Below are 26,880 nucleotides of genomic sequence, written 5' to 3' on the forward strand. Positions count from 1 at the left end.
ATTAAAATGCATACACACTGTCTCCTTTAAAAATCTGTTCTAGTATCTTCCCTAGTATCTAAGGCAGACTAACCTGTCTATAATTTCCCAGATCTTGCTCCCCATCACCACCTTTTTAAAGACTGGAACTGGGAATATTTGTCTCCAGTCTTGTGGCATCTCTCCAGGATTTCTCAAAGATGATAGACAAAGGTTCTGAGTCTCAAAGATGATAGACAGAGGTTCTGAGAGTACATCAATTCATTCATTTAATACCCTAGTATGCAGCTCATCTGGCCCTGAAGACATGAACTCGTTTAAGGCAGCTAGATATTTCCTGACCAACTCATCATCAGTCTTGAACTGCAAGCTTGACCCCTAACCAGTCACACTACTTATGCGAGGTTACGCACAGTTCCCCCCTTTTGGGAGAAGATGAAGGCAAAAATAAGGGTTGTGCAGTTCTACCTTCTCTTTGTCACAGTTTTCTTCTTCTTGCTTCAACCATAACTGAAAAAGCCCTTTTTTGTTGCTTTTAGCATCTTTCACCAGCCTGAGCTCATTCTAAGCTTTAGGTTTCCTGACACTCGTCTTTCCTTCCATAGGGGTGGGGGCATCACCTACCACAGGTTTGTGTTTTTTGAACCAGAAATTTCCTATTTTAAAAACTAGCTCTCATTCTAAATGAAAGCTTGTGGCATTCCCGCCTATTTCCCAGTGAGAATACCTCTTCTATAAGGCCTTTCCCATGGCAGGCAACACCTTTTGCCACACACAGTTGGCACCACTGCCACTAGGACCTTTACCTCAGGTCCAACTCACTTAATCCTCGAGCTGTGAGGACACACTGGCCTTTTACTCTGACCTTTGTAATTCTCCTTAGCACAATTACCCCTATGTAGCCATGAGCTGTAGGCATAGGATTTTATAAAAACAAAGAAGTATTTATTATTATTTACAGACGTATGATATTGAACAGTAAATAACAGCTTTAATCTTATCCACACAAATCCTAACCACCCTCTATCTCATCACCACCTATCTCTTCACAAACTCTTTCTCTCTCTTCACACTTCCCATAGACAGTGTCCCTGTCTCTATCTCTAGCCCTCTCTTGTCACAGACCCCCCGCCTCTCTCATCACAAGCCCTGTCTGCCTTCCACACACACAGCACCCTGCTTATATGTCACACACTTCACCCTGCCTCACTAACCCAGCCAGTCATCTCACATATGCAAATACACCATACCTCCTGTCACTCATACCACTCTCACCCTACCTATACTCACCATAAAACACAGAGTCATAACAGGAATACACCTCTGTAACCACCAATTCATAATATCCGTACATGTAATGTCACAAAGCTGTAATGTCACACAGGGATGAATTAGTGCTCAACATATGGAGGAGCACACACTGATCCTACCCAGGCAGCAATCCTATGTGTACACAAATAGAAAACTTTCCAAATATGACAGCAGAACATTGGGTGGTCAGAAGCCAACTTCCTGAGCTACATGAATGGTAATATGAGCAAGCGCATATATTCTGTTTGGGCCAAGACTAGGGATGTGAGAATCAGCAAAATTCAAACTTGTCAAGGTTCTCTAAATTTCATATCGAAGCTCCTTCTGACTCATGTCCATATCAAATTGCAAGCTTTGTTTTCTACTTTTTGCAGAAACGTCCGTGTTAGGGATGTCAGAGAATTCCACCACGGACTGAAATGGGATCCAATTCCCTTCAGTCTGTGCCACGGAATCCTCTGCGGAACGGCACCACGAGGTCCTGCCGAGCCAGCAGTCATGCGGCTTTTTTTTCATCGTCTGCAAAGAGTCGCAGAATTTTCGTAAATAAAAACGCAGTGTAGTATATTCCGATAATAGATACGTAAGTTTTTTTAAAAAAATGAATTGAGCTCACCGCCTTGTTTGTGTGTATTCTTTGTAAATTGAAATCTTCCGTCTCTGTTTACTTTCAGCCAAAACACTTCCTCTTCCTACTGGCTTCCCAAAAGAAGGCTGTCCTAGGTGTGCCTGAGCGATAAACTCTTTGTTTAAAGCAACGCTGCTTTAAAGAAAGAAAAAGCCTTTTAAAATGACTGTGCCGTTCCAGGACCAGCATGGTCATTTTAAAAGGTTTTTTCTTTCTTTAAAACAGTGTTGCTTTAAACAAAGAGTTTATCGCTCAGGCACACCTAGGACAGCCTTCTTTTGGGAAGCCCCTAGGAAGAGGAAGTGTTTTGTCTGAAAGTAAACGGAGACGGAGGATTTCAATTAAAAAAAACAACAACACATAAATATTTACGAAAAATAGCGATTCTTACGGAAGTTATGTGGACTCACGGAGATGGCTGGGCACTGGAATTATGGTTTTCAGTACGGATTTATTGGAGCGGAAAAAAAAGAGGAGAATTCTGGGGGTTTGTGAACGGCGGAATGGAGCACTGGCCGCAAACTGCAGAAGTCAAGCGGCACTGAAGGTACACAATTCGTACATCCCTAGTCTGTGTGTATTTTTGTGCACATTTCCTCAAATGTATACATCAATTGTGGGCATTTTTAAAATGTGCGCATTTTAAAACTGTACACATTTTCTCCCATTGATTAAAGCACATCTGTGTGCATTTTCCAAACATAAATATTTTTTTCAAATGTATGCATTTTTCAAGCAGTTTTTTGTTCTATGAACTGCCTTGCAAGCTCGGAAATATGTGGACTTACACAGATTGTAAGTCCGGGAGGTGTAAGCTAGGTAAATTCTGGTCAAAAACAAGATGAAATGAATTTGCCATACATCCCTAGCCAAAGCAAGAGAAGTCAGTATGTGGACACAAGGCTGATAAGCAGGTTCCTCAAGACTCTGAGAAGTAGCTAGATTTGAGAACTCCAACAAGCAAAGACCTCCTTACACAGAAACAATATAAAAATGGACCAGAAATTAAAGCCTTTGGGAGTCCTCCCCAAATTTTTGCTCACATAGGACGGCAACACAGGCTCTGTGCAAAGAAAAGCACAACATTATAGATTAGCTCAGAAAGGATTTTGAAAAGCTGTATAAGCCAAAGAGCACCTGTCAAGACAAACTCAGCAATGTGCTGTATAGGATCCCCCTGGGACCCCAACAATTCCAGTGAAGCTCTGTATAGCAATTTGCTAGCCAGCATTCATAATTGTAGCCCCAGGGGTACCACGTGGTCTCACATCGCCAAGAGGCAGGCACTGAGGCATTCTGCAATTTTTGATGTCTCTTCAAGGTAGTCAATAGTCCCAAGGATATTATGGGAAACAGCTGGCCTCACAAGACACTTCCTAAAAATATTGTGTATCCCTAAAGGGACAGCTTGAAATGAAGCAGCCTCTAAATCCCTAATGGGTACCCATGGAGTAGGCTGGCATCTTAGAAAGGGAAAACATTCCTTTTAGGAAATGGTGCACTTAAGAAAGAAGTCTTCAGTAGAAAGGGATGTCAGAGAATTCCGCCACGGACTCCAGTGAGGCCAGATTCTTTAGAATCCAGCCCCCCAGAATCCATGGCGGAACAGCCTCCCCCACCCCGCGGAATCCCCCCGGGACAGAGCTTACCTGGCAGCAGATGCGGTGGTGGCGGCGGCTCTGGCAGCGGATGTGGCGGCAGCTCCGGCCGCTACCGGGCTGCTGCGGCCGCAAATGGCGGCTGTTGTAGTGGCCGCCATTTGCGTCCCTGCTCTTTGCTGTGATAGGCTACGTAAATACTTATGTAGCCTATCACAGCTGACTGCAAGGACGCAAATGGCGGCCGCTACAACGGCCGCCATTTGCAGCCGCAGCAGCCTGGCCACAGCCGGAACTCTGTCTGTGGCCGGAGCTGGCCAGGGAGGATTCCGGGGGGAAGGATGGAGCGCCTCCCCCCCCACTGTGGATTGCCCGGCATGGAACAAGGTAAATGTTTCGTACATCCCTATCTGTAGATAACCTGTAGGCTTAAATCCATGCCATTTCCCACGTTACACAAGGGCAAACCCAAGTTTACTGGGAGTACATTCTAGAGAGAGTTGAATCCAATCATCCCCCCCCACCATGCACCTGTGTGATGCACATGTTTGCAAACACATTTTCTGTATTCACACTTTAAATAGTTACGTGTAAACTATTTAAGACATAATAAGAAGACATAATAGATATGCACCCATAAAATCTTGCTGCTCACTTAGCAATAGAAAGACTCCATACAATTGCTGCTGTTATCTGAGGGCTGGACTACACATCACACTAAACACATTATCAACCCAGTATTTGGAAGTTACCTTCTTTTCCTTTTTTCAACTAGCAGCAGCTGTAGAGGTGAGAGGTAATCTGGACTGGAACAGAAGCATTTTCCCACTGAAAATTGCCCCTAAAGCGGCTGTTTGCTGCTAATAGTAATTTGAGGAACAGACAGCAGCTTTGGAGGGTGATTTTGGAGTCTGGATTTAATGGTTTTACAGGTGGGGGGCAGATTTATATGGTCCATTATTTCAGATGTGAAGCACAAAGCTGTTATTTCTCTCTGCCCCCTTGTATTCTATGTTTTACAACTGCTTCTACATTTTTGAAAAGTTACAGCAAACAAACAAAAACTATTTCCCAACCTGATAAAGAAAAGAAATACTCTGACCATGTGCAGTTTTGCATTTTAAACTCCCTTACATCTACAAGAATAAAATTGAGTTTGCTTCTGCTCCCCTGACGCTAAACACATTTACTTGGGAAGAAGCACCAGTTTGCTGCAGAAAAGGATAATATATTTTAAGCTAAAATAATAAAATGAGCAACTATAATCATGAGCACACCCTGCCAGCTGCCCCGACTATACATTGTTTTTAAAAATAAGAAAGAACCACGCTGCAGTCAGCATGTTGTGTTTGTTTTGGTGACTACGTAAACATTTACTTAGCCTATCACGGCTGACTGCAGGGACACAAACAGCGGCGGCTCAGTGGGCTCAGTGTCTTCATGCCCACCCAGGTACTGACACTGGGTCTGTTTGCTGTTCTCTGGGTGGACATTGTGTGTGTCTGAGGGGGGTGCTAGTCTGTGGGACCCTGAACCTTGGCCCCAAGATCCAGCCATAGCCACACTACTACCCCTACCCCCATTCATCTGCTACACTGTGTGAGCTCAGCTTAGGCACCATCTCTTAGCCTAACCTTCCTTCACAGGTTTGTTATGAAAAAAAAAATGTTTTTATTGTGTTTTAATGTATTTGCTTGTTGTTGTCTTTATCAGTGATGGTAAGCTATCTTGAGTGCCATTTTATGTAGAAAGGCAGGGTACAAATCAAATCAATCACTCTGTAAAAGCAGCAGTGGTGGGGGGATACTCTGTGCGCTGGCTTTAACTCCTGAATATCGCCTTTCCTCCTTCCTTCAGAGGGAGCCTCCACTGGATCAGAGACCCTTCTGTATCTATAGAAGGGCATGTCCAACCCCTAGAATTTGGTTTGCACAAATGACATCCTCAGTCTTTGGCCATGTAAGGCCCTGCTGGTCAGCCAGCAGTTGTGTGCTCACACACCACTGATCTCACTGCTTCCAATGATGCCATACAATGCCTGCCAAAAAGGCTGCAGTGACATCATTTACTACCACTACATTACCAGCTAACTGGTGGTGCCCATGATAGGGATGGACAGATGTCAGTTTCACTTTCTCCTGCATTCAGTTTTTTAAAATCTCAAGTTCTTTCCATCCAATGTATGTGATTTTTCGTTATAAAAATGAACTAAAATGAAACTCTCAACCATCTGCACTGGCTAAATTCAATAGTTACAGCTATTCCGAACATGGAGAAGAGGTGGAATCCTAATTCAACACTAAAGCCCTGGGCCTGTCAGTTTTGATTTTTCCTACATTCAAATATTTTCAGTCTCTTGTTCTTTCCATGTCATTTTTATGAAGGAATTTGCCAATTTTGGCAAGTTATCAGAAAATGAACTAAACAAAATTCTCACCCACCTATACCCATAAGATAACTTAGAAGCAACTCCCCTGATACAAGGTGTACTATGTCAGTTGTTGTTCAGTCGTTCAGTCGTGTCTGACTCTTCGTGACCCCATGGACCATAGCACGCCAGGCCTTCCTGTCCTGCGCTCTCTCCCGGAGTGTGCTCAAGTTCATATTCATTGCATCGGTGATGCTATCTAGCCATCTCATCCACTGCCGTCCCCTTCTCCTTTTGCCGTCAGTCTTTCCCAGCATCAGGGTCTTTTCCAGAGAGTTTTCTCTTTGCATTAGGTGGCCAAAAAATTTGAGCTTCAGCTTCAGTCTCTGTCCTTCCAATGAGCACTCAGGGTTGATTTCCTTTAGGATTGACTGATTGGACCTCCTTGCAGTCCAGGGGACTCGTAAGAGTCTTCTCCAGCACCACAGTTCAAAAGCATCAATTCTTCGGCGCTCAGCCTTCCTCATAGTCCAGCTCTCACAGCCATACGTTACTACTGGGAAAACCATAGCTTTGATTAGACGGACCTTTGTCAGCAAGGTGATGTCTCTGCTTCTTACAATGCTGTCTAGGTTTGCCATAGCTTTCCTCCCAAGGAGCAAGCGTCTTTTAATTTCATGGCTACAGTCACCGTCTGCGGTGATCTTGGAGCCCAAGAAAATAAAATCTGTCGCTGCTTCCATTTCTTCCCCTTCCATATGCCAGGAAGTGATGGGGCCAGATGCCATGATCTTAGTTTTCTTAATGTTGAGTTTGAAACCAGCTTTTGCACTCTCCTCTTTCACCCTCAACAAGAGGCTCTTGAGATCCTCTTCGCTTTCTGCCATTAGGGTGGTATCGTCTGCGTATCTGAGGTTGTTGAGAATTCTCCCGACAATCTTAATTCCGACCTGTGATTCATCCAACCCAGCGTTTCTCATGATGTACTCTGCATATAAGTTAAATAAGCAGGGCGACAATATGCAGCCTTGTCGTACTCCTTTCCCAATTTTGAACCAATCGGTTGTTCCATGTCTGGTTCTTACTGTTGCTTCTTGACCCTTGTACAGGTTTCTCAGGAGACAGGTAAGGTGGCCTGGTACCCCCATCTCTTTCAGAATTTGCCACAGTTTGTTGTGATCCACACAATCAAAGGCTTTAGCATAGTCAATGAAGCAGAAATAGACATTTTTCTGGAATTCTCTTGCTTTCTCCATGATCCAGCGAATGTTGTCGATTTGATCTCTAGTTCCTCTGCCTCTTCGAAACCCAGCTTGTACTTCCGGTAGTTCTCGGTTCGCATACTGCTGAAGCCTAGCTTGTAGGATTTTGAGCATCACCTTGCTGGCATGTGAAATAAGCACAATTGTACGGTAGTTTGAACACTCTTTGACATTGCCCTTCTTTGGAATTGGAATGTAAACTGACCTTTTCCAGTCTTGTGGGCACTGTTGAGTGTTCCACATTTGTTGGCATATTGAGTGCAGCACTTTAACAGCATCACCTAGGATTTTAAATAGCTCAGCTGGAATACTGTCATCTCTGCTAGCTTTGTTGTTAGTAATGCTTCCTAAGGCCCACCTGACTTCACTCTCTAGGATGTCCGGCTCAAGTTCAGTGACCGCACTATCATGGCTATCAGGGACATTCAGATCTTTCCTGTATTGTTCTTCTGTGTATTCTTGCCACCTCTTCTTAATCTCATCTGCTTCTGTTAGGTCCCTGCCTTCTTTGTCCTTTATCATGCCCGTCTTTGCACAAAACGTTCCCTTGAGATCTCCAATTTTCTTGAAAAGATCTCTAGTCTTTCCCATTCTGTTGTTTTCTTCAATTTCTTTGCATTGCTCATTTTAAAAGGCCTTCTTGTCTCTCCTTGCTGTTCTCTGGAAGTCTGCATTCAGTTGGATATACCTTCCCCTTTCTCCCATGCTTTTCGCTTCCCTTCTTTCCTCAGCTACTTGTAAAGCCTCATCAGACAGCCACTTGGCTTTCTTGCATTTCTTTTCCTTTGGGATGGATTGAGTTGCTGCCTCCTGAACAATGTTACGGACCTCCATCCATAGTTCCTCAGGCACTCTGTCTATCGGGTCTAATCCCTGAAATCTATTCCTCACCTCCACTGTATATAGGGATGTATGAAAGTTCCGCCACTGATCTCGGGGAGGCTGAATGCCAGCGCATTCGGCCCCCCGAAATTGGTGGCGGAACAGTCTGCCCCCTCGCCCCCCCCGGGACGAGACATACCTTGGGCGGATCTTCCTGGCGGTGGCGGGGGCCCCGGCGGCGGTGCAGCGGCGGCCGGTCTACTGACCGGCTTCTACCGCCACCATTTCCAGGTTTTTTGTTTTTTTTTAAAAAGTGATAGGCTACGTAAAGATTTATGTAGCCTATCACGGCTAGATTTTAAAAAAACACCGGAATCCTCACCGGGGGGGGGGAGGCGCTCCGTTCCTCCCTCCCCGGAATCCTGGCCGGCCGGCTGTGCTCCGCAGCGATTCTGCGGAGCTGCTGGCCAGCTCTGCCAGCAGCCGGACATCCGGCTGCTGGCTAGCAGGGACGCAAATGGCGGTGGCCATAGCCGCCGCCGTTTGTGTCCCTGCAGTCAGCCGTGATAGGCTACGTAAATGTTTACGTAGCCTTTCACGGCTGATTTAAAAAAAAAAAATGCGTGTACGCAAATGGCAGAGGCCATGGCCGCCGCCATTTGTGTTCCTTATTTTGGCATGTCTTAGTCTACGTAAACATTTACGTAGACTAAGACGGTGAAAATAAGGGGAACGCAAATAGCATAGACGCTACGCTATTTGCGTTCCCCTTATTTTCGCCATCTTAGTCTACGTAAATGTTTACGTAGACTAAGACGTGCCAAAATAAGGAATGCAAATGGCGGTGGCCATGGCCGCCACCATTTGCGTATGTGCGTTTTTTTTTTTTTAAATAAGCTGTGATAGGCTACATAAACATTTACGTAGCCTATCACGGCTGACTGCAGGGACACAAACGGCGGCGGCTATGGCCACTGCCATTTGCGTCCCTGCTAGCCAGTGGCCGGATGTCCAGCTGCTGGTGGAGCCGGCCAGCGGCTCCGCAGAATTGCTGCGGAGCACAGCCAGATGGCCAGGATTCTGGGGGGAGGGACAGAACGCCTCCCCCCCACCATCAACATAATCCGCGGAAAGGTAAATCACTTTCGTACATCCCTAACTGTATATTCATAAGGGATATGATTTAGGTCATACCTGAATGGTTTAGTGGTTTTCCCTACGTTCTTCAATTTAAGCCGGAATTTTGCAACAAGAATCTCATGATCTGAGCCGCAGTCAGCTCCAGGTCTTGTTTTTACTGACTGTATAGAGCTTCTCGATCTTTGGCTGCAAAGGATATAATCAATCTGTTTTCGATATATCAGACCCTTCATTAAAAGAACAAAAGCAACACCCACATATCTAGCAGCTAATGAGATGCGTAGTGCTCTCTGCACTGGGGGCAACATCTTTCTTCTTCTGAAAAATGAATTCACGTTGGTGATGCACAAAATAAAATAATATGTATATATGATTTAAATCTGTACTCTTTTGGCAGAAGAAAATCAACTTTTGCAGTGGACATCAGCACAACAAATCATAACACATTACCTGGATGTTTAAAGGTGTGCTTCAATCCATAATTTACTAAATTGAAAAACAGGACAACAAAAAGGCATAAACTATGTATAAATAATTAATGCTAGAAGAAAACTTCAGCACATCAGCCAACACTGAAGTCCTAATCTGCCCCATGTCCCTTCTGCCTGGCTCTCCCTATATCAGATCTATGGAAACAACCAGTGCAAACACAAACAAGAACTAGTCTTTTTCTTGCCACTCAGTCTCATTCTGTGGATATTTGAGACATGGGGATAGCCAAAGCATTTGGACACATACCATGATCATCTTCCCTAGAAGCTGCCAATATTGCTGCCTTGCAGGAATTTGTCAAGTCCTTTTTTGAACTCATGTATACATAGAATGGGAAGAGCGGGGATTGCATTCCCTCCCGCCCTTCCATCCACCCCCAAACCCCTCACATTTTATAAAGATCTTTTTCAGTATATTCAGTAAAGCCACTTTAATAAACACAGTAGATAATGTTACTTGTGGATGACTTCGTTCATACTTTAGAAACCCGTGGAAATTTATGACATTTGTCACAACACATCCCAGTGGATATATAAGTTTCTAAAGCAGTGACACTTATTTCCGTTTCCCTCTTTATTATTATTATTTTTTTAGGAGGGTTGAAGCAGCATTTGAGAAGCTTACAGGGTGATAGAATAGCAGCAAAAGGATTTCAGCACTAATAGATCTGGCAAGATGGCAAATAAAATGAATATCACCACTTTATCTCTGTGAATATTATGTGATGGCTATTTGTGTGCTATAGTCATCTATCTGTCAGCATTTTCATTATCAACCAGAATTTTCAGTAGTTTAAAAACAGGCATCAAATATGCTTTCGCTGAAGCTGAGAAAGCTCAGCTTAGATCTTTTCAAGCCATGTTTCAAACCTAGCCTGGCATTTAACTTTTATAACATGGGGGCGGGGGGCAATAGTCATCTACCAGCAACTGAAGCTTGTTTTAATTCCAAGTGTCTGTCATCCATCATACATGAGGTTTTAGGGTTGACTTTTTCCCTCTCATTTCAGAGTGAAAATTATAATAAATGAAAAATGTCCCTTGAATCATTCTGGAGACTGCAAACCCATTTCCATCTAAAGTCAGAGGGCTGCCTGCTTGCCACATTACATGGTTATACTGGAAAAACTAGAGCTATAGTTTCATAATGCGTGTCATACTGATGCTAAATGCTTGGAATTTATTATATCAATACTTAAAATGCACATAGCACTTTAGAATGTTCAAAGGTCTCTACATACATTATCGGGAATCTCTACATTTGCCCGATAAGGTAAGTCAGTATTATTTATCCCCATATTGCAGATGAGGCTGAGAAATAGTGGCTTGATGGCCCTGTGGGCAGAGGGGAGATTTGAACCAGGGATGTCCTTGAACAAGGGACTTTTTAGTCCCTGCATTACTTCAGTTCAAAATTATTAATTACTAATACTACTACTACTTTATTCATATCCCACCTTTTTTCCTCTTGTAAGGAACCCAGGGTGGCTTACATGGTTCTCCTCCTCTCCATTTTATCCCCACAACAACCCTGTGAGAATGTTAGGCTGAGAGTCAGTGACTGGCCCCAAGTCACCCAGTGAGCTACATGGCTGAGTGGGGATGTGAACCCAGGTTTCCCCAGTGCAATGCTCTAACCACTACACCACACTGGCTCTCAATATAATATAGCCAGTAGTTTGTTGACTGGTACTAGTTCCTGGGAACATATCTCATCAGTATTGAATGAGCTTCCTAGGCTTCCTGCCCATTTCTAAACCCAATTTAAAGTGCTGGTGCTTACCTCCTGCTCCTATACCAACTGCCTGAGGGCTAAGGCCATCTTCAGAGGCTCTCTTCCAAGTCCCCCCACCACCTGAGGTAAGAGAAGTGGTGACCAACACAAGAGTCTTCTCAGTGGTGGTGCCCATTTGTGGAATCCCCTCCCCTGAAAGGGCTGCCTGGTGCTTACTATTGTTATCTTTTTTTATGCCATGCAAAAACATTTTTATTTATTTTTATTTTATAAAAAAATAAATTTTATATTTATTTAAATATAATAAATATTTAAATAAATATAAAATTTATTTAAATATAAATTTATATTTATTTTAAATATAAAATTTAAAATTTTATATTTAAAATAAATATTTTAAATATAATACAGCCCTTTAAATATATTGTAATGAATTAATTATAATGCTTTTTAATGTTTTATTTCTATTTTATCTTATTTTTGTAAACTGCCCTGGAAGGTCTACTAAAGGATGGTATAAAAATCTTGTAAATAAATATAGTATCAAGTATGTCTTTCTTGCATTAATTTTGGTTGCACAAACTGCTGGTTTACATTCTTCTGTCATCATGTCCCATGATTTGCTATCATTGTACTCTGACATGAAATTGAAAATGCCAAGCAGCTACGATATAATGCATCCACTCTTTTCCATTCTTAATTCAAAATATGTGAAAACTCTCACACACGACCTTCTTTGTACTACAAGGGTGGTGTGCTGAGTAAGGGGAATCCCCACTATATCTCTGATCACAGATCAGATGGTTCTGTGGTGAGGATTTCTCTCTTCCCCAAGCCCCTGGTAGCCTCCGGGGTGTGTGTGTGTGTGTGTGTGTGTGAATGTGGGGGCAGGGGCCCACACAGAGAGCTCAAACCTCTGCAGGCCAGATGGGGAACCTCTGCAGGGGTGGAGATTCCCCATCCCTGTTGTAATAGGATCATATTGGACTCTAGGCATGAGAAACTTTCTCCCCACAACCATTAATTTAAATCAGTGTTTTAGATTCTCCACTTGAGAGCAAACAACCACCAACAATCAAGGAAGAAATCTGTCCAAAGTGCATACAGTGTGGCTCAGAGAAGGTCACTATTCTTCTTTCCTTTCTTCTGCTGTGGCTCCAACACCCAGGATCACAGGGAGAGTGTCTCTTGAAGTCTTGGCTCCAGGGCATGATCTAACAGAGACAGGGCTCCTGGAAGATGCTGAGTAGGGATGGCGGATAATTTCTCCACGAATCTCCGGGAGGCCGAATGCCAACGCATTCGGCCCCCCGAAATTGGTGGAGAAATTCTCCGCCGGCCCCCTGCCCCCCCCCCGGGATGGGACTTACCTCGTGCGAATGTCCCTCTCGGCGGTGGGTCCTGGAGGCGGTTCAGCGGGGGCGGCAGCTGGTCTTCTGACCGGCTGCTGCCGCTGCCATTGCAAAATAAAAAAGTAAAGTAAAAAAAGAAACACACACACCCGTGATAGGCTACGTAACGATTTACGTAGCCTATCACGGCTAGATTCCCAAAGTCAGCCGTGATAGGCTACGTAAATTGTCACGTAGCCTATCACGGGTGACTTGGGGGGAAAAAAAAAGCGTGTACGCAAATGGTGGCGCCCATGGGGCGCCGCCATTTGTGTTCCTTAGGTTGGCACGTCTAGTCTACGTAAAGATTTACGTAGACTACGGCGAAAATAAGGGCAACACAAATAGTGTGCCCTTATTTTCGCCGTAGTCTATGTAAATCTTTACGTAGACTAGACGTGCCAAACTAAGGAACGCAAATGGCGGCACCCCATGGGCGCCGCCATTTGCGTACGCGCTTTTTTTTTTTTTTTCAAAGTCACCCGTGATAAGCTACATGACGATTTACATAGCCTATCACGGCTGACTTTGGGAATCTAGCCGTGATAGGCTACGTAAATCGTTACGTATCCTATCACGGGTGTGTGGGTTTTTTTTTTTACTTTACTTTTTTTTTTTCACGGCCAGGTAGATGGGGCGCTCCTCCTCGGCCTGAATTTCGGCGGCAAGGGATGGGGCGCCTCCCCCCCAGCCTGAATTTCGGCCGGGCGAGGCGGGGCGCCTCCCCCCCTCGCCTGAACTTCGGGGGGAGAAGCGAAGTGCCTCCCCCCCACCGTGAAGCAAGCTGCAGGACAAGGTAAGTCCCTTTCGTCCATCCCTAATGCTGAGCCACTGGTAGGGCTTTCTGCAAAGTACAAACTTCATAAGCAGCTGGAGTGTCAGCACTGGGTCAACTTAAGAGCAAGAGGCCAGAAATATGAAAGCAAGCAAGCTGGGAAAATTCACTTAGTGTGGCCCAAAATGCAGCTGAATATAGATCACAACAGAAGCAGTAATCTCAAAGCCTAAGTTAAATTCCTGGCTTAAGGAGAAAATGGAAACCTTCTCCCAAGTTTTTCCTGCTCTTCTTCAAAATGGAATTGTTCTCAATGAGCTAAAGGAAACCAACTATTTCCCACTACAACTAGTTCTTTCCACTCTGAGTATAAAAGATATTGTGTTAATCAGATCTGATAGCTTAGAATGTTGCAGGGTGAAAGTCTAGGGTAAGGAACAAGGATTTTCCATTTTTCCTGTCCCATTTTCAACTAATTTGTCTCCAAGAGACATGGGGTGATCACCACAGTGAACTAATGAGTACTGTGAAAAAAGGCTCCACCTGTTGGGAGCCATACTTGATGAACCAAACTCTGAGGAAGATGCACAACTATAAAATGAACTTTAATAAGGCGTGACATAATCAATGTTTATAAAACTATGAAGGTAGTAGAAGAGTGCAAACGGGAATTATTTCTCTCTCTCTTACACACAGTAATAGAACTCAAGATGATCTAATGAAACTAATTCATAGTACCATCAGGAAAAACAAATGGAAGTACTTCTTCACATGACGGGGTGTGTGTGTGTGTGATTCTAGCCATGCCCTTATATGGCTTTTAAAAGTATTAGACAATTTAAAGGAATGCAGGCCTAGCTACAGCTATTAGTTATAATGGAGAAATGGAGCCTCCATGTTCAGAAGCAATGTACTTCTGATTACCAGTTGAGGAGGATAAATAAAGAGGAAAGCTATGATCTTTATGCCCTGTTTGTGAACATCTAGTTGGGCACTGTTGGAGGCAGAATGGTGGATTAGATGGATATTGATTTGATCTTGTAAGACAATTCTTGTGCTTTTGCTGGGTTCTTTAAACTATAACATCAGGATAATGTAGGTTGATCTTCACCAGCCTTCCCCAACCTGCTGCCTTCAGATGTGTTGGACTGTAACTCCCAGAATTCCCAACCAACATGGTCACTGGAATTATTGCAGTTGCAGCCCATATTCAATTACCTTTTTCCATAAAAGCAAGCTCGACAAAATGGCAGGCACCTGCAGACGGGTCTGGGTGAGTGAAGGGAATGTCCAGAAGGGCATGAGCGGGGCCAGGGGCTTGGTGGGCACAGTCCGGGGGTGTGGGCAGGGGGGAGCCCGACGGACTCCTGGGCCTAGCCGGGCATCGGTGCCATCCCTAGTCACAAGTTAACAGGGCTGGGAAGGAATTTTACCTGCCTTCTAATAGGGAAGAAATGAGTGGGCAGGGTTTTTGCCTTCATCATTGCAAGATTAGTCCGTGTGTAAATACGTTGAACTTTTTATCTGTGTGCTGTCTGAGTGGAATTGTATTGTTTATGTCACAACTTTGTGGGGTGTGATAGGCATTGGGCTGGATCAATTTGGGAGGAAGAGCGGGATTGGGATCCCCGCTTCCCTGCGGTGGGATCCCCTTAAGGAATCTGGGTGGGTGTGGCACCAAGACCAGGCTACCATGGTGGCCGCAAGCATGCCACATCCAGGGTGGAGGGAAAGGGGTTCAGGTTAGCAGTCTGCACCATGGTGGGCCTCTGACCCTTCCACCCACCACCAACACTCCTGACAGGCAGGCCAGGAAGAAAACTGGACAGCCAGTCAGGCTTCCCGGTGGTGGGATCCACACCCTATGCCTCTGCCAATCCTATTCAAATTTAATACAGTTGTGGCCAATTTAATAACCTATTTAAGTTGGTGTCTCTGGTTTGTTTCTTTCATCCATCACATGGACACAGTTAGATACAGCGCCACTCAAACAACACACATTCTCTCGGATCCTAATGTAAAAGAATAGAAGGAAGTTCATAGAATAAAAAGTTTCCCAGTCCATCCACCCCCCTGCATGTACCTGCACCCCTGAAAAGCCTCACCAAAGAATCAAGCGGCCTTCGTGAATGAATGAATGAAGTGAGATGGGGTGTGGGGGGCTGGTTCAGTTATCCAACATGAAAAAGCCCCCATACCTCATATCCCACATTGTATAGGAGGGCCCCCCAATCCTCTGGAGGCAGGGTGTAGATGGCTGCAAAGCAGAGGAGGGGAAAGGAAACATTTCTTCTGTTCGCTTACCTTGGGATCCAAGCCAGTGTGAACAGTCCAGAGATGGAAAGGTGTGGGGCAAAAGTCAGATCACCAGCAGCAGTTGGTGTGGGGCTTGCGAGTAGGGAAACAGAACAGGAACAAAACTTCCACAGCACATGTGCACAGTGTGATAAGATGTACATATTAATAGTATTTATCAGCTGACTTGCCAAAGGAAATGGCCTACCTAAGACAGTACAGAACAGCCTTTCCCAATATGGCACCCTCCAGAGGTGTTGGACTACAACACAAATTATCCAAGGAAAGCAACACATGCTCCAACACTTCTGAAAGGTGCCAACCAAGTTCGGGGAAGACTGGTATAGAGGGAATACACTTGTGCACACACACACACACACACACACACACACGTAATAAAAGCAACAACAACAACAGATTATAATAATTAGTAGCATCAATATAGAGCTATAAAAACTGAAGCAACCATATAAGATGTCCGAGGATCTGGGCTCTTAAAATTAAGCAAAACATCCTGGTATGGGTATGATGTGCTCCTGGGTGCTTTCCGGAAAGGGAACAGATGCTGGCCAGAGATCAAAGATGAAGAGCATGGGAGTGCCCATCACACAGCTGTGTATGTCACTGCCTATCTGAAGAACTGTGGCATACAATTGGGTAACACCAGGAAATGCATTGAAAAAGCCAACAGTCCTGGTATTCTTATAATTTCACTTGTACGCTACCCTTCCCCCACAGAGCTAGGGGTGGTTTACATTCAGTTGCCATGTGGTCTCCCATCCCATCCAGGCCATACTCAGGGTCAGACCTGCTGACCTTCAGCATCAGAACAGGATTAGGTGCCTTTTTAGACCACTCTCGGTTGGGATAATAGAGAATAACTGCAAATACAAATGATGGGTTGGATCCAGTCTCAATCATACCTCAGGTGGACCTACTGAGATCAATGAAACTAACTTAAATCCCATTGATTACAATGGGCCTACTCTAAGTATGACTAAGCCTGATCCAACCATATGCATCTGATGTGGAAACTGGAAGCCAAAATTAACACATTCATTAGGTGGGCCTTCAAGAAAATGTGACATCTAAAATTACCTTCATTTAATTTCCCAGCTTGCCCCCAAAGGCTCTATTTGCTTTTAACAGCTGCATTTAATTTTTTTATAACATGATACAAGTAGTTATTTATTTACTAATTATCTTCCTTACAGGGAGAAATGGCCTTCTGTTTTCAGAGTTTTCTATTAGCCTCACCTGGTGTGAGGATTCAGGACTTTTCCTGAATCCAGTGTTGATATGGGAGTTCAAAGCATTAGAATCTGGCTGCTTGCTTGGCTTGAAATATGAATATGAAGTACAGCTTTCATCAGTGGTTTGTGTGGGTTGCAGCAAAAAATAGTATGTTTTGTTTATTAATTATGCTGCTTTTTTAATATGTGACTATATTTGAGAGGAAAAAAGGATGACAAGAACTATAGCACATTAAATACTGACACAACGAAATGGAAACAAACATTTCTTGGTTTTTATTGCTTTTTAATTAGTGCCTATGGGAAGATAGACTGCTACCCCAGTGCCATTTATACTGATACTATCCTGAAACATTGATGTGCAAAATTACTCTCATACCTCCCACCATCTTCTATAGCCCCAGAGCAGACATAAATAAATAACTAATGGAAAAAGCTAGAAAACAGAATCCGTCATTTCTATTTTGCTGTGGTCTAGGCACACAGAGAGGGAAAGGAAAGAGACTGATAGTAAGATGAAGGAGCGGGGAGGAGACAAAAGTACTGGATGGATTTTCTCTAACAGCTGATTTATGAAACAGGTATTTGATGTTCCATGCAAGATATGTGGCATATTTTATTGGGTAATTTGGTTGGGTGGATTCTGAAACATGAGACTTCTAGAAACGCAGGGGGATTTTGTTGAAAGTGAAGGAACAGCAACTACATTTTCTTTCTTTTAAGTTTACAGCCCTCATGGTTGCAAAGATAGCTTTCAAAATGTGATGGCAAAGCAAAGGAACAGGAACAGAGGAACACGTAAAATAAATCAAAATAAGTTATCTTCAACTCTTCATATATAATTATTTATTTCAAGCACGGGTTCATATTTGTGGAGAACTGTGTCAAAACAAGACTATTGTAGGATATGTACAAGACATCCCCAAAACAGTTATCACCTGCTACATTTATGAAAATACTATAGAAACAAAACGTGCAGACAAGTTTAATTCCCCTACAATTATTAGTATATTTCCAATATGGCCTTGATGCTACACAAACTGTCCACCTGAGTTGGCACACACATGGTAGAATACTCTTATCTTTCCTTTCCCGAATATGCATTCAGACACTAGTGCCTTTCCTACACTGTTCTGAGTTTCATCATGGTCTTTAAGATTAGCTGAGAGATTCCTCTTAGTCTTCCATATTCCTTTTATGTGCTGCTAAATCTGTACTATGGGTGGCATACAGAGAAGCTTTGATGGCCACCTACCTCACAGCTGTAGAAGTGCTACCCCTTGGCAACAACAACATCCCTGTTCAGGTATTTGAACACAGGCTGGCTAAAAGTGTGTAAGGAGGAGGGGTGTGCACAGAAGCCCTGCTTCTAATATCCCTGAGTGCACAGATTCCATTAAAGAACTCTGCATATACAGCACAAAAGCCTGAAAAGGGTTTCTAAGCACGTTCCGGTGAACATGCTTAGAAACCTCTGCACAGGAACCCTGCTTAATGCACAAAGATTGTTAGAGGAGTCCACACACCAGGGGATGTTTGGGGAGGGACTTGCATGTTGCACTCCTGCCCCCAAACACTTTTGGCCAGCCAGTGTTCAGGCTAACATCTGAGCAGGACTACAGGCTCAGGGTCAATGACATAATCTATCTTGATCCAAACATCAAATCCTTAAAATAGCACAATCTAAAAACAAGTAAAACAAATAACCAAATAAGAGGTCTTGACTGACAATTTTCCCAAGCCCAAAAGGACCACGAGATATCTGTGGTCCAAGGAAAGCAGCAGGTGGCCTGGCAACAAGATGGAGCGCCTCTTCTTACAAACGTAACAAAACTTGCTGTAGTCCTTGTTTTAAAGCAGGAAACATTTGCCAGATGGTTTCAGAGTGCAATTCAAGATTTAAAGGACTAAATGGCTTGGGATCACGCTCCTTGAATGATCATCTCCCCAGGTCCTTCACTATTCTGAGTTTCATCGTGATCTTCAAGATCAGCTGAGAAAGCCCTCTTAGTCTTCTGTATCCCATTTATGCGCCGCTGAATTTGTACTATGGATGGCACACAGAGCAGCATCCTTGATGGTCACCTGATGCATGCCTCTTGTTTGTGCCACTGCCTTCAGAGGCTGGTGGCAACATGTGAGAGGGCTTTCACAGTGGCAGTGCCTTGTGTATGAAACTCCCTCCCTAAGGGGTTAGCACATCTTCCTTTTATCAGTGTTCTGCCAGCAGTCGAAGGTATTTGTCTTTAAAGAAGCACTTGATTCTGTGGTTGCTTAATTTCATTATTATTTATTTTGGTTCATCGTGCTTTTGTCTTTGGTGATGCTTTTAGCGGGTTGTAAATGATTTTAACGATGAATTAGTATTGTTGTCAGTGTTATGCTTTTATATTTTGTAAGCCACTTTGAGTGACTCCTCTTTTGGAGGGGAAAAGCAGGATATAAACCCTTCTCTCTCTTTTTTAAGGCCACTCAACTTTCAACACAAATGTGCAGTTGGGCCTGGCAAATTACATGCAGCAGATTCAGGTGTGACTTTGGCACTGTTACTTCTTGGCGGTTGATGACAACATATGCTCTGGGTACGACACACACGGTCTTGGGGGAGAAGAACAGGAGCAACCTTTAACAGATGCACATTGGTGAGAAATTTACCACTTTCTCTGAATGTCATTTAATAGTTCACCTCTCACTCCCAAGGTTGAAAAGCACTGCTGACAACAGTAAGTGAAAGCTGAACTAGGACATTTGAAGAGGGTAACAGAATCTGTGTCATTAAACTCACTTCACCTTTGAAATGAGGTCCAGTGGAAGAAAACGAACAAATCAACAGGAGGCAAATTCCACATCTAAGAAGCTAAAATGACATTTTTATAAGTCCACTTATAAAAGTGGACTTAATCAGTGGCTCAGTGCTAGTATTAATTTTAAGTTCTTCAGGTTCTATCATGGTTCCTGAAATGAACACAGATCAGTAGTAAACTGATCAGATTAGTTAAAAGATCACAGACCTTTAGTTGACCATGCTTTTTTTAAGCTCTGAGCCTCTGTGTCAAAGCCAAAATTCTAAATCAGGAAAACTAAAATGCTGTGTGGCAAACATGAATTATATAGACAATGGGGCCCACCCATCACCTGCGTGTGCAATCCATCCAAAGGAAGGCATACACGTACCAGGAGCCAGAAAGACTCAAGGAGTCACCAAGGAAAATTTTGGAAAGAACAGCAAGACGCAGAAACATAGTGTAGAATAGCCTTCCCCCAACTGGCTGGAGGACTGTGGGAATTGTAGTCCATCTGGAGGCCACTAGTTTGGGGGAAGGCTGGGTTATCTCTAGGGATGTCAGAGAATTTCGCCACGAATCTCAGGGAGGCCGAATGCCAGCGCATTCGGCCCCCCGAAATCACTGGCGAAACGGTCTGCCCCCCCGCCCCCCCGGGACGGGACTTACCTTCGGCGAATCTTCCTGGCGGCGGTGGCTCCAGCGGCATCTCCGGTGGCGGTGCGGCGGCGGCCGGTCTTCCGACCGGCTGCCGCCACCGCCATTTCCAAGTTTAAAAAAAAAACGTGATAGGCTACGTAAAGATTTACATAGCCTATCACGGATAAATTTTAAAAAACACCATGATAGGCTACGTAAATGTTTATGTAGCCTATCACGGCTGAGTAAAAACAAAAACAAAAACGCACGTAAGCAAATGGCGGCGCCCATGGCCGCCGCCATTTGCGTTCCTTATTTTGGCACGTCTTAGTCTACGTAAACATTTACGTAGACTAAGACGGCGAAAATAAGGGGAACGCAAATAGTGTAGATTTAAGTTTGCGTTCCCCTTAAATTTGTGTTCCCCTTATTTTCACCGTAGTCTACGTAAATGTTTACGTACACTAAGACGTGCCAAAATAAGGAACGCAAATGGCAGCGCCCATGGGCGCTGCTATTTGCATATGCGCGGTTGTTTTTTTTTTACTCAGCCATGATAGGCTATGTAAACATTTACGTAGCCTATCATGGATGACTGCAGGGACGCAAACGGCGGCGGCTATGGCCGCCGCCATTTGCGGACCTGGCCAGCCAGGATTCGGGGGGGGATGGAGTGCCTCCCCCCCGGCCAGAATTTCGGGGGGGAGGGACGGAGCGCCTCCCCCCTGGCCAGAATGTCGGGGGGAGGAATGGAGCGCCTCCCCCCCGGCCAGAATTTCGGGGGGAGGAACAGAGCGCCTCCCCCCCACCGCGAATCAATTGCGTTAAAAGGTAAGTGACTTTCGTACATCCCTATTATCTCCTGATGAAGTAAGCAGGAGTGGGGCTACTCCTGACCACCTGGGAAGGCAAGGTAGTCCACCCTGGACAGTCTATATAAACATGGGGAACAGATAGATCCAATGAGTCAGCAGCATCAGTCAAGATCTGTAGTTGCACAGCTCAAACATCAGGTTTCTTGATATGCTCATGGACAGGAACATTAGCCTGCTACAAATCTGGTATTCCCAGCAACAGGATGTCAACCTGCCACGAGCACAACTACTCATGATTATGCACCTCGGCTTATCTTTTCAAGCTTTTGCCTGGTGTGAGTACACTGGAACCAATGTAGTCTTTCTTGAATAAACTTTGCCCAAATTGCCTCTTATTGTATCTCTTGTCCCTTAATCATTCCTATATTCTGTGCATATGCTTGCTGAAACTATGAAAAGAGGAGCACAGGAAGAAGGAGGGGAAAGGAACCAATCCAAATTAAAGGCAGCAAAAGGGTGCACCAGCTAAGGCGGCGGAGGGGGGGGATATTTTCTCCCCTGCTAAAAGGGCATCTGTCAATAGACAAAACGCCTCTTCTTCCTTTTGCATGGCAACATTTATAGACCCCAGAGAAGACAGTAAAGAGCACCAGAAGGTGCTCTTTATAGAAACAAGTGTATATTAGCCATATAGATGAAGATTCTGTAGGATGGTTATTTTGCTACTGAGAACTGCCTTTGGATCAAAGTTACATGTCCTTGTGATGTTCAAATAGTATGTTTTACCAAAATGATTTCAAAGGTATTGTTACTAATATGGAAAGGAAAACCAATTGATTCTAATGGTATACAAAAAGCTAGTTTAGCTGCATCTTACATGTTGCTTCTTTCTCGCTTCAAATCAAAACATTTTATTGATTGATTGCATTTTTAAACTGCCCAATAAACCAAGTTCTCTGGGTGGTGTACAATACATTTTTAAAAAACCCTAAAATGCCCCTAAGACAATGAATTAAAGCATCACATAATAAAACAAGATAAAGCAAGCAACAAAGAGTAAAACCACAATTGCCCATAAAAGCAAAGTAGAACCAGCAGCAAATTAAAAGTGCTATGATCTAAAAGCATTAAAAACAGTTCTTAAAATTCCTAGGAGAATATAAAAATCTTCATCTGGTGCTGAAAAGACCATAATGTAGACCCCAAGTGAGCTTTCTGAAGAGGGCATTCTACAGACAGGGTGTCACCAGCCAAGAGGCCCTTCCTCTTGTAGCCACCTGCCTTGCCACATTTGGTGGGAGGAACTGGAGGACCTCAGAAGATGACCTTAGGGGCTGGGCAGGTAGATATGGGAAGAGACGCTCCTTCAGGTAACCTGGAGCTGTTCAGGGTTTTAAAGGTTAAAACCAGCACTTTGAATTGGGCCTGGAAACAGACTGGCAGCCAGTGCAGATGGCAAAGTACTGACACAATATCGGCCAGTCCCAGTTAGCAGTCTAGCTGCCCTATTTTGATTCTTTCTTCATCACTGTCAAGGTTGATTAGGCGGCTACCTGAAGATACAGAGCTTGTGAAGCAGAGTGGAAAATGAAAATTATCTCCAATTCCCTTGCCATTTCTTAAGCTACATTTTTATTTACTCCTTTTTCCTGTTCTACTACTAGGATTGGCAACCATATGGCCAGGAGGAAAAAAAAAAGTGACTAAGTGAAAGATTCACAGTCTCAACAATCTGCACTTGAAAATGAACAAACCCATATGGGCTTTGTTTTTAGGTCAAACCCAGCCACCATAACACTCCATATTTTTGTAGAGGTTGTTCATTTGGAAGGTAAACTTGTTGATTCTTGCAGCTTGACTGTGGTGACAGCATTAAAGCAATCACAACTTCAGTTATTAAACACTACAAAATAAACTAAACCTATGAAGTAAATCCAATAGACAGAGTTGCTAGGAGCTCCCTCTACATTTTTCCTCTAGCTACCAAATAGTATTTATGTGCATATATATCCAGCTTTCTTGCTTGATGGCAAACATCACACAATAGAAATGAGTAGCTGCAAATGTCACTAGAGATGTTGAGGGAGTCCAAGGGGGATGGACACTGGTGGACTCCGCCCCCCCACTTGGCTTACCGGACTCCAGTCCATGGACCACCATGCTTGCCCGACTCAGTGTGCACTGAGTCAGGCAAGCGTGGCGGTCCCTCCTGGTCTGCTGAGCCGCCATTTTGAGTAAAAATAGCGGCTCATTCTTTTATGCAAAGGGCATTTTACACAAATGGCAGCCGTAAAACGGCCATTTATGCAAGATTACAGGCGTAAATGGACCATTTACGCCTGTAATCTTGGGTAAACAGCCGTTTTATGGCTGCCATGTGCATAAAAGGCCCTTTGCGTAAAAGAATAAGGCACCATTGGGCAGCCGTCCACCAGTCATTGGGCCCCCCTGGACTGTGCGCCAAGCAGGGGCAGGTGGCTGGCAGGGGTGAGTCCGCCCATCCCTAAATGTCACTTTTTTCCAATACAGTGGCACACAGTTAAAAGTGTGACTTTTGCAATATTTCAGTGGTGGCACTTTTTCACCATGGGCAATTTTTCCCTGGGGAGCAATGTAGATGGTGGGTTTACCAATCTGTGTTCTCACAGTGAAAAATGCACTTGCTCTGCCAATCAAGCATTATCAAATAAAGCACTGATTAATTTCCACATCAGCAAAAGCAAGGAGTAAAGATGCCCTGAGCGATGGCCAAAAACAAGGACATCGCCCTCACATTCTCAAGATGGGAAAAGTAAGTGCTAATTTTATTGCATTCTGATCCTTGATTGTGAGCTGCCTCAGAATTTGAAGGGTGAGGTAAAAACTCCTATAAGAAATAAATATTTTCCTTAAAAACGTCCCAATGAAAAAGAAAACCAAGAAGGCAAGATGGCTGTCTGCTGAGACACTGGAAGTAGAACAAGAAAGAAGGAAAGCAAAAGGCAACAGTGATAGGGGGAGATATGCCCAATTAAATGCAAAATTCCGGAGGTTAGCCAGGAGAGATAAGGAATTATTTTTAAACAAACAATGCGCGGAAGTAGAAGATGATAATAGAATAGGAAGGACAAGAGACCTCTTCCAGAAAATTAGAAACATCGGAGGTAAATTCCAGGCAAAAAGGGGTATGATCAAAAACAAAGATGGCAAGGACCTAACAGAAGCAGAAGAGATCGAGAAAAGGTGGCAAGAATATATGGAAGATCTGTATAGGAAGGATAATAATATCGGGGATAGATTTGACAGTGTGGTCAGTGAACTAGAGCCAGACATCCTGAAGAGTGAGGTTGAGTGGGCCTTAAGAAGCATTGCTAATAACAAGGCAACAGGAGATGACAGTATCCCAGCTGAAATGGTTAAAATCTTACAAGATGATGCTGTCAAGGTGATGCATGCCATATGCCAGCAAATTTGGAAAACACAAGAACGGCCAACAGATTGGAAAAAATCAACCTATATCCCCATACCAAAAAAGGGAAGCACCAAAGAATGTTCAAACTATTGAACAGTGGCACTTATTTCACATGCCAGTAAGGTAATGCTCAAGATCTTGCAAGGTAGACTCCAGCAATTCATGGAACGAGAATTGCCAGATGTACAAGCTGGGTTTAGAAAAGGCAAGGAACTAGAGACCAAATTGCCAATATTTGCTAGATAATGGAGAAAGCCAGGGAGTTTCAGAAAAACAACTATTTCTGTTTTATTGACTATTCTAAAGCCTTTGACTGTGTGGATCATAACAAATTGTGGCAAGTTCTTGGTGGGATGGGGATACCAAGTAATCTTGTCTGCCTCCTGAGGAATCTGTATAACGACCAAGTAGCAACGGTAAGAACAGACCACAGAACAACGGACTGGTTTAAGATTGGGAAAGGAGTATGGCAGGGTTGTATACTCTCACCCTACCTATTCAACCTCTACACAGAACACATCATCCGATGTGCTGGGCTTGAGGCTGGAGTTAAAATTGCTGGAAGAAACATTAACAATCTCAGATATGCAGATGATACCACTTTGATGGCTGAAAGCGAGGAGGAGCTGAGGGACCTCATGACGAAGGTGAAAGAAGAAAGTGCAAAAGCTGGGTTGCAGTTAAACCTCAAAAAAACCAAGATTATGGCAACCAGCTTGATTGATTGATAACTGGCAATTACTAATTGCTGTTGCTGCCTGCACCTGCCTTCCCTGTGCATGCAAGCACTGAGAATAGTGAGCAGGTAGAGGAGCAACACCCTTAACTAGTCTTATTTTGGGTTGCATTAATAGAAGTATAGCTTCCAAATCACATGAAGTACCAGTTCCCTTCTACTCAGTACTGGTTAGGCCTCATCAGGAGTACTGTGTCCAGTTCTGGGCACCACACTTTAAGAAGCATGCAGACAAGCTGGAGAGGGTTCAGAGGAGGGCAATAAAGATGATCAGTGGACTGGAAACAAAGCCCTGTGAGTAGAGACTGAAAGAACTGGGCATGTTTAGCCCTGAGGAGAAGACTGAGGGGAGATATGATAGCCCTCTTCACGTACTTGAAAGGTTGTCACAGAGATGAAGGCCAGGATCTCTTCTTGATCATTCATCCCAGAGTGCAGGACACGGAATAATGGGCTCAAGTTACAGGAAGCCAGATTCCGGCTGAACATCAGGAAAAACTTCCTGACTGTTAGAGCAATGCGGCAATGGAACCAATTCCCTAGGGAGGTGGTGGGCTCCCCCACACTGGAGGCGTTCAAGACGAGGCTGGACAGCCATCTGTCAGGAATGCTCTGACTTGGATTCTTGCATTGAGCAGGGGATTGGACTCCATGGTCCTATAGGCCCCTTCCAACCCTTCTATTCTATGATTCTATGCACTCTCCCTCTGTGCAGGTTGACAGCAAATGTATGGGCAGTGGGGACAGAAATGAGAAGGCAGCAGGCCTGTTCAGGGAGGAGCCCCTGCTGAAAGCATCTTGTCCAATGACACCCCCCCCCCCCAAGCCAGGAGCCAACACTTGGCTGCTTTCTTTCATTATGTCCACTCTCACTCACCTCCCACTGCTATGAAGCCTGCTCAGATATTGCCATCTTGTCAAATACTTCCATCTTATGATGTCATATTGTCAGATAATGTAATTCTATGATGTAACTGGTTGTACCTTCATGTCTCTCCTAGGAATATTTCCTTCTGACAACACACTTTGGATTACTTTACTACTGACTTCCCCAGAATTAACAACCCCCTCCTGTGATACAGTTCAACTGTGAATGAAGCCAATAAGCAACTCATCTTGGAATAATATGATGGGCCTAGATGTGACTGTACCACTTGCCAGGGTGTCTCCAATACCCAGGACTTACAGGAGGCACCATCTATATTCCACAGTTTCCTCCCATTCAATGAAGTGGGTAGGGGCTCATATTTTTCTCAGTGTTTATGGCTGTCACCTTTTGACTCTCTAGAAGAAATTTTCATGTGTCAAGTATTTAGACAACACCAAGTTGCTCAGCTGAGTTGATAATATAAAATCTCCCATGAAGAAGATTGTGGACTCAGCAGGATTTTACAGTCAGAAAAAAAAA

At 44.0% G+C, this 26,880-nt stretch overlaps 1 protein-coding gene across 1 annotated transcript in view; it reads right to left on the minus strand.

The window, feature by feature from the left end:
• Nucleotides 1-26,880, minus strand: part of PRKN (parkin RBR E3 ubiquitin protein ligase) — a 1,219,260-nt gene that overhangs the window by 755,920 nt on the left and 436,460 nt on the right. The window lies entirely within an intron of this gene.

Source organism: Heloderma suspectum, chromosome 1, assembly GCF_057233095.1.
Source record: "Heloderma suspectum isolate Gila_16-S chromosome 1, 16-S_ref, whole genome shotgun sequence".
Lineage (NCBI taxonomy): Eukaryota > Metazoa > Chordata > Lepidosauria > Squamata > Helodermatidae > Heloderma > Heloderma suspectum.